Below are 9,473 nucleotides of genomic sequence, written 5' to 3' on the forward strand. Positions count from 1 at the left end.
TGTCTTTCCAATGTGCATGCAGTAAACTGATATACGAACTCCGTGTTCAAGCATAAAATCGTACAGTTTTTAGCGTAAATAGTACATGTGGTAGGCATAAAACACAATAATCGAAAAGAAAACTGCGCCGGATCGGAGGATGTCACGCGGGATCTTCGCTGCGCGCATCTCGCGCCTTACGTGACGTCGCTCGCTCGAACATCGCGCCTCATGCGTCGCCGTCGCTACTCGCACGTCGACGGGTGTCGCTTGCACGCCGGCCTTGGAAGTGCCGCCTCCTCGGGGCTTCGTGGACGCCGCCGCTTGCCCGCAAAAGGGCCCCGCTGTCGCTCGCCCTCTGGATCGGGGAACCGCCGTCACTACTCCAGATCGAGGAACCTCCGCCACCGCGCGTCGAGATAATGGAGTTGCGGCCACCGGCCTGGGAACCGCCGCCACCGCACAAGGGCACTGCCGTCGCTCGCCCTCTGGATCGGGGGCCGCCGCCACCGCATGTCGATGTCTGGAAGCCGCGGCCACCGCAGCCATTGGTCGGGGGTCCACCGCCGCGCGCGCTATTGGGCAACCGCCGTCGATAACGAATCGAGATGGGGCGTGAAAAACTGATCCCTAGCACTACGGATTTTCTTTTATAGACATCTGGACCTGGTTCGGCTCGACCGGATTGCACTGTCTGGCCTGGGCTTCCTTTAGTTATAGGAAGCCCAGAGCTCCTAATATATATATATATATATATATATATATATATATATATATATATATATATATATATATATATATATATATATATATATATATATATATATATATATAAAGAGAGAGAGAGCATGAGCGGAATAATATATATGGGGAATCTGATTGAGAAGAGCATTTGGACCCGGATGGAGACGACATCAATACAGCAAGACGAAACTGAACCGCACCACCATATGAATGTTTCTGATCTGACCAGCGCGATAATCTTTTGATCTCAGACCACGATCGGATTCCCCGCTTCTTTTCAGCAACCACACACTTCATGCATCCATCCTGCGCGAATTCAGTGCCCCGCGCCACGAGGGCTAGACCCAGCCGGCAGCCGCGCCACGAGCACGGCCACCACCTCCCTCGCGTTCATTGCCGGCGCAGCAAAGCCGACGGCGTGGACACAGCTCATCACGCTCGCGGCTGCGACGACTAGGGCGGCGGCGAGGACCAGAGCCACCACTAAACGCAGCGGCGAGCCCATCGCCGACGTACGGATCGAGCCGGCAGCGGAGGCGGCTGTGGCTCTACCACTGCCTTGAGGCGACGGCGCGGCTGGCCTGGTATTTATAGAAAGCACGCGTACGTGCGTTCGGTTGAACCGTTCCTGCTGTACCAGCATCACACGTGCGCGCTACAATGCAAGGAACTGGGTGTGTGGTGGCGCCGTGGCGGCCATGCATCTCCGGCCGGCCACCAGCGAGAAGGTCTGGACATGGGAAGGCGATCGAGATCGACTACGGTGGAGAAAAATGGCCGGTTCCTTTTCTTGTCACCAAACGATCGAACTCATGGCATGCATTTGCACTGTGTTGGTGTTGGTACCGGTAGCTTTTGGATTTATGGATGGCCGTTTCTTTGAACTTTGTAGCCTCCACGAACGAAGCACAGCCATATATTCAGCCGTGCAAGTCGACAATTCGTTCTGCCGGGTTATTATCACTCGTTTTTCAATTTCTTCCAGCTTTGATTTACCTATTTTCTTCGTGTACGTGCTTTATCATGATAGATCGAGGTGTGAGAGCGCGGAGGGCACCAGAAACGTCAATCATTTACAAGCTATTTACTTAGGAATATGTTTAAAAAGATCAAGTCACTAACACATCAAACCCTATCATCAACGTATTGATGAACTTATGTATGCATCATATATCAATCTCAATATACACCTGTTGACACCTTTTTCGGGCGCCAAACACTCAACAAGAACCAGCGACGGTGCTCTCTGGTGAGACGCGGACGGTCCACGGCATAGGGCCGGACGGTCCGCGACCTGGCGCGAGGCTAGAGTTTCCTGCCTGACGGCCGGACGGTCCGCGCGTGCGCAGGGGCGGCGGAAGATCGCCGGCGGTGCCTGGATCTCGCTCCCGGGAGGGACCCCGTCGGGGAGGAGAGATCCTATGAATTGTCTAGGCTCAGGCAGGCCGACCTAGACTCCTCTAATCGACGTAGAGTCGAAGAGAAGCGGAGAATTTGGGGATCGAGACGCTAAATTAGAACTAGACTAGAACTACTCCTAATTGTACTAGAAATAAATGCGAAATAGAAGTGTTATTGATTCGATTGATGATTACAAATCGGCCGTATACCTCTCTATTTATAGAGGAGGGGGCTGGACCCTTTACAAACTGATTTCCGAGCGAATCCCGCGAATCTAGCTAACAACCGTAGCACAAAACTCGGAACCCTAATCCGTTCTGCGCTTGCACGGACCGTCCAACCCATAGACATGGACCGTCCGACCTCAGGGCCGGACCGTCTGGTGCTCAATTTGGTGTCCAACATATGCCCCCTGTCTTTTGGTGGAGCTGAGCAAACCAAAAACATTTTAACTCGATGTGATTACATCGATTTTCTTAAGCATCTTGCCACATACTAGGATGGTACTGCTTAAAGAAACGCTCATTCAAAGCCTTGGGTAAATCCTTGCCCTGTAATGTTTGTAGTAAATAGGTGTTACCAGACATTACCTGTTTTACTTTGTAAGGACCCTCCCAGCTTGGCGACCATTTTCCAAATTTCTGGTCTTTATTCCTTAGAGGCAAGATGGTCTTCCACACCAGGTCTCCTATCTGAAATGATTTTGCTTTGACCTTCTTGTTGTAGGCCCTAGCTACCATGATCTTGTCCTTTTCTATTGCTCCCAAAGCTATCATCCTCTTGTCGGTCACCTCATCAATATTATCCATCATTGAATTATAATAATCAGTGATAGTTAGATCATTTTTTCTGGCGAACCTGACAACATTCAAACTTATTTCCACATGCATCACTGCTTCCTACCCATAGACAAGCTCAAAAGGAGATACTTTAGTAGCACTATGTTTAGATATTCTATGAGCCCATAAAGCTTCAGACAAAATCTTATGCCAATGCTTAGGATTATCGAATATCTTCTTTTTTATCAAGTTAATCAATGTCCTATTACTAGACTCGGCCTGTCCATTGGCCTGAGCATAGTATGGAGATGAATTAAGCAACTTAACTCTATATAATTCAACAAATTCACGTACCTCCTTTGACATAAAAGAAGTTCCTTGATCTGTAGTCAAGGTCTGGGGAATGCCGAATCTATGAATAATATGCTCAGTTATGAACTCAATTACCTCCTTGTGTGTCATGTTCTTCAGAGCAACGACTTCAGTCCATTTGGTAAAGTAGTCAGTGGCAACCAACACGAACTGATGCCCCTTTGACGATGAATGATGAATTTCTCCAATAAAGTCTAATCCCCATCCTCTGAAAGGCCAAGGCTTGATGATAGGATGTAATTCGGCTGCAGGGACCAACTGTAGGTCGCCGAATTTTTGACACACTTGGCAACCCTTGTAGTACTTGAAACAATCAGCTATCATGTTAGGCTAATAAAAACCAGACCTTCGCAACAGCCACTTCATCTTTGGAGCCGATTGATGGGTACCACAAATTCCTTCATGTACTTCGGCCATGGCTAATATAGCATCATCTGTGCCCAAGCACTTAAGCAGGACGTCGTTGACTGTTCGGCGGTAGAGTTCACCACTCATCAAAACATACTTGAAAGTTGTACGCCGAATGTTCTTATTTGTCCTGACATTGGGATTTCGTAAATAATTAGTTATGGGCGTCCTCCAATCACATGCATCGGCTTCATTATCAGCCGAATCGATTAAGAGAACTTTCCTGGTAACCCCGGACGGTCCGGCGTCTTCACGCGGACGGTCCGTGACCTGGGGAATTGGCCCTGTACCGGTTATCAGATTTTCAGTGTTGTGAAATCTCCCCCGCTTTATCCGATAAACTGATGCCTCTTGTGCCAAATTGTTAGCTCTATGATTCTCAACTCTAGAGATATGCCAAATACTGAATTCGTCAAAGAAATGGATTATGCTCCAACATTTTTTAAGGTAACTATTTAGAGTACCATCAAAACATTGATATTCTTCTAACACCTGTTGGACGACCAACTGAGAATCACCAAATGCCTTCACATGTTTTACTCCCATACAATTTAAAAGTTCCAAGCCGAATAAAAGGGCCTCATATTCGGCTTGATTATTAGTGCAATAAGTTTTCAATCGGCTAGAGAAGTCGAAAGAGACATTACTTGGTGAAACAAGTACGATGCCAATTCCTTGCCCTTCATTGCAAACCGATCCATCAAAATATACTAGGTGCATGCCCGTGCGTTGCTACGGTAGCTTAAAAATTGGTTTAAAATAGTGATGCAAGAATAACAGGTGCACGTGACAAGCAATAGTCAAATACTCGAATGATGTTGATCCAAGAATAACCGTAACATTAACACTTAATACACTGAGGTGCCAGCATACGAAGTGAAAGGTCAAACAAAGCATTCATGAACAAATTCCTAAGTACAAATCTTTCATCTTCATATCCTATTATGCTATCTACAAGGGGTCCCCTTTTCAGATCAAACAAGCACAAATGTACATCTTCACAATGCATTATACACTGAAGTGGTAGCATACGAAGTGAAAGGTCAAACAAAGCATTCAAGAACAAATTCCTAAGTACAGATCTTTCATCTTCATGTCGGATTATGCCACCTAAAAGTGGTCTCCTTTTCAGATGAAACAAGCACTCTGAGAGTGATGCTAGTTCTTTCGGGAAGCGGTAAAGCTTTGATTTTGGAGCCTGGCTACCAAATTTGAGAGCTTGTCCTTTACTCTTTCATCAACTGAGATCCTCATATCAATAGCATCAGAGGCCGGACGTGCGTAGGCAACGCCTTTGAAACACTATACAACTATTCTACATTTTCTATCTTCTGCTCTCACTAATAAGGAATTAAACTTCTCCACATATGGTTCCAATGAGCCATACCTTGCAGATTCCATTGCTGGGAGTCTGGGATGCCCATGAACCTATGTTCGAATGAGCCATACCTTGCAGATTCCATTGCTGGGAGTCTGGGATGCCCATTAACCCTTGAGTATGCAGAAACTCCAGTAAGCCTTATTGCCTTAATTGTGTCTAAATAAAATAGGTAGCGAGCTTTTATGTTTGACAAGTGCAGGTACCATCCTTGAGACAATAGAAACCTCACCTTTGCTGAAGCATCACCAACCCTCAAGTTTGCAATGTCACCAGAACTCAGTGCGGCGTTTTCCCTGCTGGCCAAATTGCTAGTTCTCCGTGTAAAATTACCCCACAAGCCATTAATACGGGTAGGCCTATCCCTGCTTCTTGTGCTCCCACCAGTAGAAACCTCAGGCTGGATACCATTATTGATGCAATTCTTCAATGTGAGCTCCTCCACCCTTCTCTTCAGTGTCGTGGTCGAAGCCACGCTGTGCCACACTGTCTGGCCTGGACTCGGAATTGGACAGGCCGACGCTGGTGCGGCCCCTCGCGCCGTCCGAGCTGCCCCCGAACCCACCCAGCGAGGTGAAGAAGGAGAACATTAAAACCTATATGAAGATGTTCGACAAGTACATACCGTTAGTTGCATATGTCTACTGAGCATCCCTATTCTTCTTGTTAACTGCAGCACCAATCCTCATTTGCCTTGTAGATAACAACATTCCATTCATCTCAGTCATAGCACGTGCCTGCTCATTCAGATCTCCAAAACGCACGAAACCATATCCTTTGGGCCATCCAGTCATCCTATCAACAACAACATTAGCTCCTCTAACTGAAGGGTACTTAGCTCTGAACACATCTTCCAACATGGAGTCAGTAACACCATGAGCCAAATCACCAACAAATATTGTGTGATCAGAACCACTATCTCCACGCTTATCACCAGTGCTAGCAGAAGCTCAGTTCAGCTTAAAAGTCATCTCAACATTTGGCATCATCTGCCCATTGAAGTTCACCAGAGTATGTTCTGCAGCAGCTCGAGAGGAAAACTCAATAAAACCATAGCCTTCTGAGTGCCCAGTCTGCTTGTTCCGTATAATTTTCACAGAAGCAATCTGCAGTTACTTGAAAGTATTAGGTCAACAAAAATAACTTAACAAAAGTATTAGGATTCCAATCAGACAACAAATATAGTAGATCAACTAAAATATATCCCGAGACTTATATTACTTAATCATTATATTGAACTCCCAATATAGAAGCAAATATAGTAGATCAACAAATATAGAAGCAAAAGCACCTATCATTCTTGGTATGAGTTTGTTATAAATAAAGAGACAGGTTGCTCATCACCGGCCACCCTCAGCAGAGATGTAGTCAAGTGTCTTTATATTACTTAATCACCGCGCAACTTCCTTCCTTTCTTCACTGATCGATTCGAGCCACCAGACTGAACGGGTCTTCATGCTTCGTGCGTGCCTTGTTTGCATGCAGGCGGCTGTCAAGTGTCAACATCCAGGGCACGCTCAGCGACAGTGTCGGACAGCTCACCCAGCTCATGTACCTCTAAGTCACCTCACCTGCTTCCCCCAACCTCCGAATCACCATGGCTGTTGCCTTTCAGACGGTGTAGGGTACAAAGATTTCGAACTGGTCAGAGCTCATGTACACTTCTGCATGACTGCATCATATAGGCTTGTAGCTAGTGCCTTGCAAACTCTGCTTTCTTCAGGCTTCACCGGTCAAGCTTATGTTAACCAAAAAAATAAAATAAATTGAAACAAGATATACACGAGCGTACTATATTCTATAATAATATAATGCGACAGAAATGATATGCGAAGTTTCTAAGCGAGCAAGGAAAAAGGTGTTATATCTCACAGCATAACCACCTACAGGGACGTTTCCTTCAACCTCGGTCTCGACGGCCGAATGCCTGCTACAATCGGGAACCTCGCGCAGCTCACCACGCTGTATGGCGCCTACTACACTACTCTCCATTTTTTCCGACCCTGCTTTTCCTTGTCCGACGTACAGAGCTTAAAACTGAACTATATACTTCTCAGGATCCTGGCAGGCTGTAGCTTCACCGGAGGCATCCCACAGCAACTCGGCAACCTGCAGCATCTCTCGTTCCTGTAATCAACTAACTACTACCCTGCTTATTTGTTCTGATGGAAAATCCGTAGAAGAAGAAGAATAAAAAAAGATCTGTCCTGTCACTCCTTATGATTTGGAGCATAGACTAAGCTGGTTTTGTTATAAATAAAGAGACAGGTTGCATATCAAAACCAAATTAGCCAAAGCAATCATACAAGGGAGCTCACTCTCAGATTTCCAATGCTTCGGACAAACCATCAACTGTCTCAAGTCCGCCATGCACAACACGACCGCCTACCCGATCAAGGACCAGACAAAAGCTTGTTGATACCACCAACCACCAAGCAAGTTACAAATCATAGACAATATAATTTCAGAACAAAAGCTTGTTGTAAAAGAAAAAACACTGACAGTGTGACTGCATATAGTTGTAACTGCATATAGTCCATATGTGTTTGTAACAATAGCATTTCTATATATACACACACAGATAACAATTCCCTCTTTCGATAATAGAAGACCATTATAGGATTCAAAATTCATCGTGAAACATTTAGACCTTCTCACTTTTCGATACACATTTCTCTTTTCTCAATACATCTTTCTCTTTTTCCAATACATCTTATCTCTACTTCTCTCTATCTCTCACCTTAATTTATCTTTGCTGAGCCTGGCCATGGGGAAAACAAGAATCAATTATGTTTCCTCCAAGACTCGCTCATGGGGGAGAACTAATACAGCTGCAAGACAGAAAGCAGGAAACCAAACAAAATATGTTGCACGTAATAGGCCTATCCTAGCTCAGCCAAGCTCATCTTAGCACCAATCCAATCAGGCCCATGTGTATATGTTTTTTCTGGAGAACTATCAGAAGAGCTAGATTTTGTAAAAGAGATAATTACAGTAATGCATTGATGTCTATATAACAAGGAAACCATGTGTCGACCCAAAATTTCTCTGCTTCTCCACTGGTAATTCATAGTGCGTATGTGTTCTTTTTCTAAAGAACTATCAACAGAGTCTGAAGAATTGTCATGAGAGCTTAAAGTTTGTAAAAGAAACGAAGTTGATCATTACAGTACAGTAATGCATTGACATGCGTGTGTATACCAAATAATTCATGTGTTGACTCAAAAATTCCCTGCTTCTCCACCAATGCAATGCAATGCAAGGACTCCTATCAGTATCTCTCGAACAGGTATGAAAATATATCAAACAAATTTTACTTCACATCCTGCATCCACCAACGACAACGACGTCGATGGGGCTGCCACCGCTGTTGTAGAACACGATATACAACAAATACATAAACTGAAACAGGAAATGGAGGAGCAAGGTGCGCCAACTTACCTGCTCCTTCTCCAAGTTGGTCGGCCCATCGTTCCCAACCATTGTCGTGCCTCTCCTGCAGAGGATAGACCAAACCAACAGAACAGAAACTCAGAACAACACGTCAGGAGTGGAGTTGAGAATCAGCACGGGAAGTAGAACCTCATGGGCAAAGAGACCGAGGATCCCTGAGATTCGCGACGCTGAGATTCGATGCCGCGACATCAGCCACGCCTTCGCCCCACTCGCCATGACCAAGGCGCATGAACTGCCAAAAAAGATCAGGAGGTTAGGAAAACCCTAGTCGGCGGCGGCTGTCCTTTCTCTTTGTCGCGTCGAGGCCATGGTCGAAGCGTTGGGTGGGGCGAGGCACGTGAGGTTGAGGTCGGCAGCGGCTCCAGTATCATCAGGGCCAGACTCAAAACGTCGAGCGGGGGCGAGGCTGAGGTGGAGGCGAGGCGCTCGAGGTTGGAGGACGGCAACGGTTCTGGTGTGATTGGGGCCAGGGTCGAGGCGTCGGGCGAGGGCGAGCAGAGGTGAAGGCGAGGCGTGCGAGGTGGAGGCGGATTGAGCTCGGTCCGGTGCATGGGGGATTGAGCTCGGGGCTTCGCGTGCGGGGGATTGAGCTCGGAGCGCGCGACGGAGTATGCAGCGTTGACGATGCGACAGACGGGATTGCGACGGGGGGCTCAGGATTGTAGGTAGCCGCGGCGAACGGATTGCGTCGCCCCATCCAAATCCTGCCGAGAATCGCGCCGCAGCTAGGAATCCGGAGGTCGGGCGTGCGGGGTTCCATGGATCCACCATGGTGTGCGGCAATGGTCGGCGCGGGCGGTTCGTGAAGGTCGCGTCGGATGCAGAGGCGTGTGGGGCGTGTGGGATTGCGGCGTGCGAGTGGCTTTCGCGGCGGTCTCAGCGGGCTTGCGGCGCGGCGTGGGGATGGTGGGGCGGCATCGCAGATTTCGCGGCGGACTGAGGCGGGACTGCGGCTT

General features: G+C 47.1%; 1 long non-coding RNA gene across 1 annotated transcript; it reads right to left on the reverse strand.

The window, feature by feature from the left end:
• Positions 1–4,604: 4,604 nt before the first annotated feature.
• Positions 4,605–8,929, reverse strand: LOC109941246 (uncharacterized). Its single transcript, XR_002263880.2, has 3 exons — positions 6,353–8,929; positions 5,687–6,167; positions 4,605–5,610 (listed from the first exon to the last, which is right to left on the reverse strand). It is a non-coding gene; the product is annotated as an uncharacterized lncRNA (long non-coding RNA).
• Positions 8,930–9,473: the final 544 nt, after the last annotated feature.

Source organism: Zea mays, chromosome 7 (genome assembly GCF_902167145.1).
Source record: "Zea mays cultivar B73 chromosome 7, Zm-B73-REFERENCE-NAM-5.0, whole genome shotgun sequence".
Classification (NCBI taxonomy): Eukaryota; Viridiplantae; Streptophyta; class Magnoliopsida; order Poales; family Poaceae; genus Zea; species Zea mays.